Source organism: Balaenoptera borealis (genome assembly GCF_965194805.1).
Source record: "Balaenoptera borealis genome assembly, chromosome: 3".
NCBI classification, from domain to species: domain Eukaryota; kingdom Metazoa; phylum Chordata; class Mammalia; order Artiodactyla; family Balaenopteridae; genus Balaenoptera; species Balaenoptera borealis.
This window is the reverse complement of record NC_138866.1, coordinates 79917249-79930341: the sequence shown is the minus strand read 5'-3', so window position 1 is coordinate 79930341 and position 13093 is coordinate 79917249.

Below are 13093 nucleotides of genomic sequence, written 5' to 3'. Positions count from 1 at the left end.
TTTGTTTGATGAGTGGTGTGAGTTCCATGAAGGAGAACAACCTCAGTATAGAGGTTTATGGAAATACAAGATGTTATTCTACTTGTTGCATTGACAAAGATTTGTTGTAAGTGTTTGGCTATATTTTTTCTCCAGTCCCTCTTATTCCCAGTAATAGATAATAATGGTCATACTTACTGAGTGCTTATATGCACTGTTATCATAATCCCCAATTAATTAATGTTTCAATGTTAAAGTCATCAATACTGAAATAGCCTCATAACTTTAATTTCAAATTTCAAGGTTTTAGGATATATTTGTTGTGATTAAGACATTTTTTTGCTATCCCAAGATAATGAAACCTTAAATGAGGGAATATTACTGTTTCTTGGGAACCAAGAGATAAAATGAGAATAATTTCATATGTACATATATGTAGAAACTTAATCTTGGAAGGATTATTCCATTCGTATAGCTTATAGTAGGAAATTATGACCCTCATAATTATGACCTTCAGATAATCTCAAAATTGGCTTAAATTTCACCCTCATCTGCAAAAGAATGGAACAGCCCTAAAAATTCTCATGTTTAATAAATACCTATGAGCCACTTGTCACTGATCTCATGGAGAGGTGGCTTTAATAAAGCTAAATAGTCAATTTGGTATAGCCTTAGAGAAAAAAAGAGATCTAATTGTGTCCAAGGTATCATAGTGTCAAAAGTGTATAATTACCTTCACTAGGATGTTATGCATTATTTCTCTTACTGTTGGGAACATTTGAGATATAGGCTAATTTACTGCATCCTTAACTCTTGTCAGCTTTATAAAATCCTGTTGTTTCACTTTCCAGATAATTTTTCCTTGTAAAACTTTCTATCTTTTGTCTCCTAATAAATATGCCCGTTCTAAATCCTTTTTCTTTTAAAATGAAAAGACTAAAAGGACTACTTTTGTAATTAAAAGTCATGTTAAAATAACCTCAGAAGATTGTTTCTAGATATCAAAACATCTTTATGGTCCCATTTCTATGGCAAGAAAGACAAGCGACTGAGATCCTGTACGTTTTACTGTAGTTTACATTAATTACCTTCTATTAAAAAATGACAAAGACCTTTTTGAAAGGGAATCTGGCATTCTTTCCAAGAAATGATGGCAGACACCCTACTTTGCTGATTTCTTGACACTTCTAATTACCTGTATTCATTTGAAATCATTTCCTTTGTAGAGAGTTATTGGCATGATTTTCTGAGAACAAGAGGAAAATGGAAAACATTTTAGCAAGTTAAGAGGAAAAAAAATCAACAGTATCATTGTTTGCTGCTTTTGTTGAAACTACCTACACGAGTCATTTGAGGGACATGAAGGTAAATGAAAGGTTATACTTTGCCCTGCACGTTGTTGCTGGTATTTGTAATGTCAATAACTGTAGAAGGTTGTCAGGAAACTGGAGAGATAAAGGTCAATAGCAATGACAAATATATCATTGTACGTGTTTGAATATGCAATATCAGCCTAATCTGCCAGTGGAGGCTTTCACACCCTGGAAATATCAATCAGGTGCTACGTGAAACCCACCGATTGTCCTCTAGTCTCCTAGAGTATGTTGGGGGGATCCAAAGATCGAAAACCCAACAGAGCTTTTTGGGGGGAGTGGGTGGTATCGTAATCATTGCTGAATATACATATAAATGCTCATTGTTTCTTTTAAAGTTGGGGTTAAAAAACATGTTAAAAGTTACCCAGTTTCTCAGATTGCTTCATTGGTGGGAAATTTAAACATTTTTCTTTTCACCAAAAGAGGAAGACACAGTGTATTCAGCTTTGTATATCACGGCAATGAGTTATATGCCAGAGCCTTTCAGTGCTATAAGCTAAATTAAATATTAACTATGCCTTGCATACAATCTTGACAAAAATGTAGTTGGCTAATAGTGAACCCTTATACCCAGCCCTGCCTCCTGTTGATTTTGACATGTTAGAAAGTGTAGCCATTTGTATTCAATAATAAATTATTTACAAATGAAATGCACAGGTTACTTAAACTGTGTCTCTACTAAGAACAGACTTGTTAAAATACATTTTGTTGAAGCCAAACCAAGATATTCAGATTCAGTAGACAAATGCACCTACATCTTCCTTTTAGTAAATTGTGCTGAAGAAAGAAATCACTTAAAACCTTTTGGGAAATGAAAAGTAAAAATAAAGTAGCAAGAGATCTTTTAAATAAATGTGCTTCAACTTGGTCTTAAAGAACACCTGCAGGATATAAGGGCAGTGTGTTTGAAACACAGAGGGATTATATTTTATGGGTATTACTTTTTAATTTTTGCATCTGCTGGTATTCTCCATTAAAATAAAATATTTTGAAAAATCTACTCTTCTTGAGACATTTTGCATTTCCTTGGGTATTATGATCCCCTCGCCTAACGCCGACTCAAGGCATAAGTCATCCTTCCAAATGCACGCACGGACCACGTGGAAAGAGAAGTGAAAAAGAGATCTGCTCCTGAGGAGTGTCCCAGAGTGACAGGAAAAAGAGCAGTGAAGTCAGCTGCACCCTGAGGTGACAGAATAAGAGAAAATGTTGCAGGGGACAGAGAGGGCCTAAAGGAGAAAGAGATAGAAAGACAGAAATGGTTTAGAGAGAGGGAAATAAAGATGGGGCATTAAGAAGGTAAAATATAAATAGAATTTAACATAACAAATGTAATCGTTACATAGGAAGAGTGAGTTACTGAACCTAGAGAGAGAGAGAGAAAGCGAAAAGGTAGACTGTAGAGGTTGAGAGAGAAAGGGATAATGTTTAGAAAGCTAATCAGAAAAGAAAATGCTAGACAGACAAAAAGGAAACAAATAGCAGAGTCCCTGATGTTTTCCAGCCAAGGTGTCTGTCCATTCAAGTGACAATGAAGGAGTCAGAGGCTCCTCACACCTCTCCTCTGCACACGCCACACGTAAGTGAGCCTGTTAGAAAGCTCTGTGCCCCGTCCATTGCAGTGAATCTACAGTGTGCTTATGCACCTCTTTTCACTTTTAAATATTCCACAGAGTTCATTATGGAGATTTTTACATTAGGGTGTTTTTTTTTCTAAAGCTCTAATTATTTCCAGATAGATAATAATTTTACAAGTTCTCAAACGACAAACTGTAAATGGTGTAAGTAGGACATTTTGAGATTGGATTATTTCCCCTTTCACTGGTTTCCCTTTGTATTTAGTTAGTTTTTGATTACATTTCTGACCTTCAGATAAGACTCCTATGTAAGTAAACAGTCTGGCTAAATTCACGCTGTGCCAAATGACAGCTATCGTACTGTCCCAAAGGTTTTATTTATTTTACTTTTTATTTTTTGTAAATTGAAATTACTATTACAAATGACAGAGGGGGACCTTTACTTTTGTCTTCTTACTTGAAGGTAGTATTTTCTTCATGAAGGTAACTCTAGGGTTTAAGAAACAATAAAAGGGTTTGTATGCACTAGACATGTATTTAATACAGTTAACTTTTCTTTGCAATTTCAGCAACTTGAATGCAGGCGCTGGAAACGATAGAGTCCTGGACTGTCTATGCTGGAGAGCCTTCTCTTTATAGGCTAACCTCTGGGTGAGAATAAAATTTTGAAGGTTATATTTTTTTACTTTATTTCTTTCCCTCCTCCCTCCTCCTTTTCTTTGGGTAAAGATTAGATTGGAGACGAATGGGTAATACAATGCGAATAGTTTTCTATTTCTTGGGATCTCTTTTTTAAAGAAGTTCGTGATTTAGCACAAATTAAAAAATGACCATTTTGCAGAGGTAGCTTTTTGTTCTTTTATGTTAGATGATTGGTATTGAAAATCAGCTTATGAAGTCATACTTTTCTATTAAACCTGTATAATTTTGAAATTTTTTTCTTTCCTTTCACAGCACAATATTTGGGCAATAACAGAATTACGTAGTACTTTTTACTCTGATTTGTTCACTATTACTGATCATTTTAGTCATCAGTGGCCCACAATGCAAACTACTCAGAATTTGCAGAATTATTCCATAGCTTTTTCTCTCTAGACTAAACACTTAATATAATTTCTAAATGTTATAACCTACTCTACAAGGTGAACGTCCTGAAAGATAACTGTTATTCACAGGTGTTAGGGATGGGAGAGATTAGATATAATTTTATTCATATCTATCTTCTCTATCTCTCTATGTAGGCACATAAAGTATTTGACATGACAGAGTGTGCAGTTGTGAGGGAAATCACAGACCTCAGGTGTTTTCTGAGGTAAGAAAGGAGTAAAGGCCAAATGCTTCCAGTGTTCCAGAAGTTAACTTATGCAAACACCCTCTCTTCTCTCTTTCTTTCACACTTGCATTAACCAAGTCTTCCTGTTTGAAAGGAACAATTATCTAGCTTTTAGTGTAACATTAATCTTTTCCAGATATTGTGCCTTCTTCAAAACTCACTAATCTTACTTATTAAAAGTCTGCTTAAGGAAATCAAACACACGAAGAATTATTTCAATTATTTTTGCACTGTAAATAAATTGTTGAGAATTTGATAGTTATGCAAGATATTGTGATCTGAATTTAAGCAAGAGACACCAACCCAAGTAAGAGAGAATAGTTAAGAAGCAAGTAGAAAAAATAGAGTGAGGGTTATTGGTAAAACGTAAAAGCAATTAGCTAGTAGAGAGAAAAAAGAATAAACTTTAAGTATAAGAAAGGAGACATTTGTTCAATCATAAGTAAGAGAAAAGATACAGGAGGCCATAGTGGATCACAAGCCAATTATGGGTTAAAAACAGAGCCCTGTTTTTCATACACAAAATACTGATAGTCACTGAAGAATTTAGGGAACATAAATAATCATCTACATTATACGTATTATTAATCAGTTCCTTGTTATCACACTGTGTCCTTTAGGATCCTACCACTTAAGCTGAATGTGCAGAATTTGGAGTAGGTCCAGAGGAAGCAGCAAAATAACTAAAGGCTTGGGAAACAGTCTCAATGAAACAAGGGTAAAGAAACTGGCCTTGTTTAGTCTGGAGAAGAAAAGACTTGGAGGGAATTAATAGCAGTCTTCAAGTTCATGAAGGAACACAGTCCTTTGCAGGTAGAGTGAACAGCTGGTCTCTGTTTCCTCTGAGGATAGTACAAGACAGCAGGGTCTTAAATGCAGGAGACAGGATTTAGGCAAGATGTTAGGAAGATCTTCTCTACCTTGGGGGGAGTGCAGAGAAAGGATCCTCAGGATTTAGAATGTGTTGAGGGAATTATTATTATTATTTTTTTGGAGTCAGTCCAAATTGCAGAATAAAAAGAGAGAATACAACCTATAAAACCGGAACCTATGGGGAAAAGGAGACAAAGAATGAATATTTGTGATCTAGGGATAAAGGCCCTCTGGGAAAAAAGAAATACTAAATTCTAGAAGTGTGTAAGAGTCAGAATACTTGACCAGAAGGGAAAGTATGTTTCAGAAAAAAGGAGAAGATTAAACAGGTAAAGATAAAACAATGAAAACTCAAGGGTATGGCATGTATTTGGAAACAAATGTACAATTTTAATTAAAATTTTGTTTTGGTGCTGGGAAAAGAATCCTAAGTATTTATGTGTACAATATATACCAGCTACTAGTAACTAAAAAAAAAAAATTCTGTGCTTGACATATTGGTTCTTGAATAATAAACACAGGACCAACAATCATTTGCAATATTTAATGAACAGTTTAAAAAAAATAATGGGGAAATGAACTAAATAACTTCTTAAATTCTTTTCAGCCTTTTGATCTTATGACATATGAGAAAATTGTGATTGTGTGGTAAGAAATGGTATATATATATTACACAAAACAAGAATAAAGAATAGATAGAATTCAAGAAGCAATACTAGAACCGAGAAAAATGATTGCAAAAGTTATCAACATCTTTATCATAGGATATATTAACTGAGTATTCAGTGATCCAGGATTAAGCAGATCAAACAAAGGAATAGTGATCCATGAATTTAAGAAATTTAGAGTCTAAGATTTGATACAAATGTTGCTTTATAGGTAAATCACCTGGGATTGCAGAATCTATTGCACTTAAAATGATGCTTAGGTGTATAAATATAGAAGTATAAATGACCATTTCAGTGAGTTGAATTGTTAAAGGATGTGCATTAGCTTTCAAAATAATTGTAGAGGTTAAGATTTCCAGTCCCCTGGAACTACGACTGCAACTCAAACCAATAATCAAAATTGGGCTTAAAAATTATGAATATATTGTGGGTCTGGGTAAGCAGCTTGATTTGTAGAATATTTGGTTAGTTTGATCAATTTTCTAGTTACTTTTATTTCTTTGGATAGTCACTCTTTGAAAATGGAATAGATTCTGCATATGTTTAGCTTTGTTGAACAAATTTTGAGTATTTCTCAGCTGTATTTTGTCATTGATAGGTTCAGTCTAATGTGTTTTGAAACTCACGTTTTTTTTCTGATGTTTAAAACTTTCCTTCACTCTCAACTGCAGAAAATAGAATAGTCCATATTTGAATTTATTTTGCCAAGATGATAGTTATGTATATTTTATAACATTCTGGTACACAGATCTTAGCAATCTAAAAATAGATCTCTGCAAATATTTTTTACTGCTTTTTAAAAATATAGTTACAAACACTTCACTTGTAAAAGATTTTGGTTTGGAAATACAGCTTAGTGTCTCTCTCTCTCTCTCTCTCTCTCACTCTCGACAAAGAAAAGCCTTTTGTTCTGGTCTCTCTGGCACTACCTCATTCTGTGACTTTCTGCTGTCCCCTAGCGGCATGTTAATCTTCTTGACTACTGTGTGATCGCCTCTGGAACCAATTCTCTACTCTTCTGTGCTTTTTTTGTGACTCTCATTAGCAGACATTTAAAATACTATTAAACAACCCATGAGCTGCCTTTTAGAAGCAATAACCCTGTTGTGTAGTCCAAACAGTTTTCCATTTATGAATTCTTACCCTAGTAAACATGTACAGGGAATGCATGCTATCTAGATTCATTGTGTTATCTCACCACAATAAACATTTCAGGTTTTCAGAATTTAACACAAAACTGATGAAAGCAAAATGTTATCAGTTTTGACTGTTCTATACATAACATACGGTAGCTGAAAGGTAATTTGTGACAGGTCAGACTATTTATGTCAATAGGTTTACAAACAAAAGTTGTTCTATTCCTTTTCCTTTGCTTTTCAAAGTCCTGGTTGGTTACTATCATTGTCATATTTGCTAATTTCATGGTGACATTTTTCTATGAACTATTTAGAACGATACAGTAAAACTGTATGTATTTGAAGCATTAGATGTAATTCACTTATGGAAAAGATTTTGCATCAACATATACCATGAGGATTAAAAAAAGATTAAAACATATTCCTAAATTTTTCTGGATGTTAACTTTCTTTTTACATGAATCAGAATTATTTTTAAGATTTAAAGATGGTTTGGTTATCTTATCTTCCTTCTATGTTTTATGTGTTTGAGATATACTGTTCAGCTGTGATATGGGGCCGGTAAATTTTTCAGTGCAGCATTTTGGTTTTCTAAATTAGCATGCCAAAATATATGTAATGAGAATGGAATGTAAAAATCTGTCAAAAACAATATTTCAGGTTTTTTAATATTTAATTTTAACTCATGCAGAATCACTATAAGGCTGGCTTACACAATTCTTTTAAAAGATGGCTAAAAACAAACCAAGAAGAATTTACAAGAAAAAAAGGTCTGGTGAAATCTGGCCCATTAACTGAACATTACAGGAATCCGAGACGTATACTGAACTAATGATTTCTTGGCACTGCCTTGTTTGGCACTTATCATGGTTTTGACAATTATCACATGAATAGCAACACTTTTTTCTTTCTGAACTTGGGGATGGGGGGGAAGTGTTCTAGAGGGGAAAGGAGGCCCAAAACCCTGGAAACTCCTATTTCTTAGTAATTCAGTGTTCAGTTTGGCCGTGTGGAAGAAAAATAACTAAACTGTAAGGTTCTGTTAAATGACAATATTCTTGTTTCTTTAAAGAAAAGTTGGTGTAGTTTTTAACTGCCTCTCTTCTGAAAGGTCAGATCACTGCCCAATTTAGTCATTTTGTCTGTTTATACATGCCTCCATTGGGATAAGATATCCAAAAACAAAGCTTTAGATTGCAATCAATCTTGGCTTAAGTGCAAAGCCATCCAACCAATCCAAGAAATCCTATTGACTATCATGTGGAAAGGGAAATGGAAGAGTTTAAACGCCTAAAGTTTTTCTCAAGAGAAAGATAAGCCACTTTTTTTAAACCTCCTTAACATATGAGAGAACTCACGCTCCCTCCTTCAATTTTACCCCACCAGTCTATATCTCAAATTCACATTTTATGGTTTCCTAAAAATACATCCTCCATCAAACACTGTAAGTTACAATAGCTATTTTTCACAGAGAAATGTCTGATTTTCTTTTTTTTTTTTAGTTGTCTATTCAGCTTGTAAATGTTCTAAAAATGTTCTCCTGGAGTTATTTTTAAAAACTCATGGTATGTTGGATAATAAATATTGTTACTCTGTCATTGGAAACACTGGAAACAACGTATTTGACAGGTTAATAGGGATGAGAATTCCATTAGAAATTTTAATTAATTTCATTTTAGATAAATGTGATTCTTTCAAAATCTTAGTTCTAATGACTAAATGGGCAAATTTCTTTGCCATTGTAGATTCCATTCAGTTAATTATCTTGTAGATTATTTGGAAAATGAGGGCAGAAAAAATATCTTTTTTAAAAAAAATTAAATCTAGAGACAGTCAATAAATCTTCTCTAATGTAATATAGCATTATCAGTGGCCTATTCTCTACAGAATTAGTGTTTCCAAAACAAATAATAAAGCCTAGCAGTCCTACTTTTTACAACTCTGGAGACTATCTAAACAAAATGAACAGATTTATAGGGCTATTTTTAGTGTGTGTCACTTGCATTACAGTTTACATTTGCTTTCAAACCTTATTTGACATTCTTGGTAGAAAAATACAGGCAGAACACTCATTAAGAGTCTTAATAAAGGACAGTCTCCATAGGGCAGTTACCAAAAAACCAAAGTCGAGGCATGTATAAGAATGCTCTTTGGACTTTAGGTTGTGCTGTTTCATTTTCCGTTGTCTAAAAAAGGGAAGTCCTCAACCAAAACGCAGATTTAAGGTTCTGTTTATAAAAATTTTTAGGCATTGGTATAGCCTACTAATAATAACTGAAGTAAAAGCACCTTTTTGAGGGTAGAAATTTTCACACAGCAACAGGTAAGTGCTGCTCTGCCTAAATAACTATTATTTTTCCATAAATTGTATATTCACATTAAAGTGAAAATTAACTCACTGGAGATGAATAGTACAATGTTGTGATTTTCTGCAAACTGTTCTTCCATGAATAAAAATGCATGGAAAACCTTATATAATGTTATGAAATATGTCATTGCACATAGATTTATGGAAAAATACCATGTTATATTTCAAAATATAGATTCAAGAATTAAATATTTGCATTTCGTCTAAACCAAGTTTCTCTAGCAGTTTGTTCCATGTGAGAAAGGCCAGTGCTTTCCACAGGGAGAGGGACCCCATTTCACTTGCATATACAAATAGGGAATGAAGAATTCATCTCCTTTTGTTTATTCTGAAAAGATATCCTATCAAGAGGAAAGTGACAGAAAGATAAAATCAGATACATAGTTAACCACTTTGTCACGTCTTTTTCTCCTATGTAAAGGGGAACATTTTGATAAGGTTAGCCTGTAAAGGAAACCTAAATTGACACCCTGCTCCTTGCCTCGTGGTGCTTTCTCATTAATCGTGTTCATGTAAAACTCCCTAGTAAGGAAATTCCTTAGCTGTAGACATCATTCAGCTGAGCCTTATAAATAGAGCTCAAATTCAAAGGTAAGAAAACAGACAAGAATTTTACACCAACCACCCTGATAAGATATGTTTTCAAAGCAAAAACACATCTACAAAGTCTTGTAGGCTGGAAATATCCGATTAAACACTTAAGAAAACATGCTTTCCCACACAGCAGCCTCTTTATTTGCGTGGAGTAATTTCTTAGAACAACAAAAAAAGTAACTTGGCACATCTATTGGGGCTTATTAAAATTCAGTGTACCACATGTAAACCTGAAAAAGAGATTTCTATAAAATCATGGCTTGACACATTTGCTCCCTATGAACCTGAATAGAAAGGAAAAGTGAAAATTACACATTTGGACGAAGAGTAATATTCATCGTAACTGCTGAAAAATAACAAATGAAGGCACTTTGGGAGGTTTCAAACAGTTTGCTACAGAGGACTCATCTAAGAAAGTAGTTTTATAGCTTGATGAGTGTTTTTAACCAGTTAAAGATGTTACTACAGCTACCTTCAAACCATGTTATAAACAATGTCTCTGACGAAAAGATTGTCACCGATGTGTTTTTTTTTTTTTAATTTGAAGCTTTCAATCATCTCATTCCTCAGGCTTTGCAGTGTAAAGGAATTGCATTTCTATAATAAATTTATCAATGACTAATTAGTTGAATGATGAGTGCCTCATTTGGGTTTCTATGTAATATAGGGCCAGTTTCAGTTTCTTCTAGCACTGGTTTATCCCGACCTATTTAACATATGAATTAAGCCCAAATCTCTTTCAAAATTCAGTGCTGTACTTATTCGTGACAAAATAATAAAAAATAATTTATTGTCATAATCTCGATTTACAGTTTAGTTAGGTTGACTGAAAATATGACTTCTATGGGAATCCCTGTTGCCCCTTAAATTCCAGTTTGCTTTCCAGTAGGTTTGTGTGCTGGTGAAAGTTGGTGCAACTAACACTTCATAAGTCTACTTAAAAATAAGCTGCTTTTGATTTTAAAATAATGTTTAAACAAGAGAAAAAGAAAAACCTGAGCCTCTTCCAGTGGACTATTTTGTAATTTTAAATAACCAAGAAAAAAAAAAAAAGATAAACCAAGTCATATGATAAATATATTGCAAGTGGGGACAGACAAGGCATTTTTCAAAATTAAACTGCTATGACAAGCAGTTGTAAGGCAGTCTGCTTTCTTATTTTTTGGGAGGGGAGTGGAAATTAGGAGTATTATAATTGAAAATGTATACCCATAGCAACTAAAATCATCTGTTAAGATATTCAAATTCCTCTTCTTTCAATCAAATACATACACAGTGTTTTTATACTTTTGGTGATCTTTACTTTCCAGTTGTGGTGGATTTATTTCAAATTTCACAACATCACTTTATGTATTATGTATTTTTGTCTATAAAGCATTCTCCAAATGGTAGTTATTTATGTGAATAGAAAAATAGAACGAAAATATGGCTTTTCTCGCTATTCCATTATTGAAATGGAATACGATCATTAGCCAGGGCTGTGGTTTACAACATTTTGAAAAATAGCCTAAATAAATAGATGTCAAATGAATCAAGAAAGGACTATTGTAATTATTTTCAGAAAACGACATACCATTAAAAATTTTCAGCTATTAATAATTGTTAGGAAGAAAATAGAAGGTTGCATCTTTAAAAATTAGCATACTATACCTCTTTAGAGTGTTAAAAAGATTCAGTACTCAACTTGGATTCGTGAAAATCGTGATTAAGGAACTGTTCATGATCATAATAAAGTCATATGATTAACCCTGAATTTAGAAGTTGATGAGGCAGCAATAGACAATACTGTGACTAAGTACAGTGTCTGTTTCTCTTTTATAATTTGGAAAAAGTGTTTCTAAATCAGCCTCCTCACTCTCAGCGGAGGTGCCTCACTTTTGAAGCAAAGAAGTTTATCCAAATTCCTTTTAGTGCTTTCACTTTGTTACTCAAGTCAGAGACAAAGAATATTTTCTCAGGCATTGATTTTTTTTTTTACTCTCTTGTGGTTAGTAAGAATGTATCATTTAGAGGTCCTGAAGGTTGAAATGCATATAAAAATCAGTTTTGATTTGCAAAAACCATTTACAGTGAGAGCAGAAGGAATTTTAATCATTTTATCATGTGCTTCATATCATCTAGGTATACTTTTAATTAAACACTGCTCCATAAATAAGCAAATAATAGAAGTTAGCAGAGAAGCAGTTGATCTAAATCATGACAGTTGCTCATTTATCTTTGTCCTAACTAGACAATAGGAAATGACACTATGCTGTTGTTTTCTATGCATTAAGATTTCCTTCTTAAACAAATGCAATTGAGGCAGTTTGTTTTCCGACAGCCCGGCATACACTGCCAGTGGCCAGAGTTTTGTCTTGTCTTCATCCAGAGGAGGATTAATCTTGGTGATGGTGCAAACAAAATGTATGTCTGGGGTCAGAGTGCAGACTGCCTTTTGGGATCTGCATTACATTAATGTCATTTTTGGGTTCCTGACGTTAATCAAAACCAACACCATAAAGCGTCACTTAGCTAATTTGTGTATTATTGTCAATGTTACCATTAATTATGCGTTTGTGAGGAAAAAGAGGATTAATGAGATGTCACAGGTAATTTACAATGATCAGGCTCCCCAGGACATTAAGAAAACACTAGCTGGGTAAGATTACCATGCAATCATAACAGTATGCAAGAAGCAAAAGTCTTTGTGGAGGAACCACACTAATATTGTCCATCATTATCAAAATCTTTCTTCACTAGAGTAATGCCTAGTATTTTAAAAATACCTCGAATTAAATGTTTGTTTTGGCCTAAAACGTGAGGCTCTAATGTATTAATTATGAGACTTCTGTTGAGGTGTATCTCTCTTCAAGTTCTGAGGATAAGCTATTGTTTCTCTTGAAATGTAGGCAAGTCACAGAGGATTAATTCTTTAGTGTGCCCCATGAACTCGAACTCACATGTGATATCTCTAGGAAACCATTTTAGGTGGTTTGAGTAGTTGTATTTAAATCAGGCTGAAAAAGAGATCTCTTAAATGACATCATTTTCTCCAGCTTAGTCCTTACTCAGAGCCATGTAAATAAATGGCTTTTGCTGTCATCCCATTTCGGGAGTTCCCTCAGTGAGGAGAGACAGAATAACCTGATGGAAGAATTGTAGCTACACAATACACCTGGGGACAGAAACACTGAAATGCAGTCCTACATT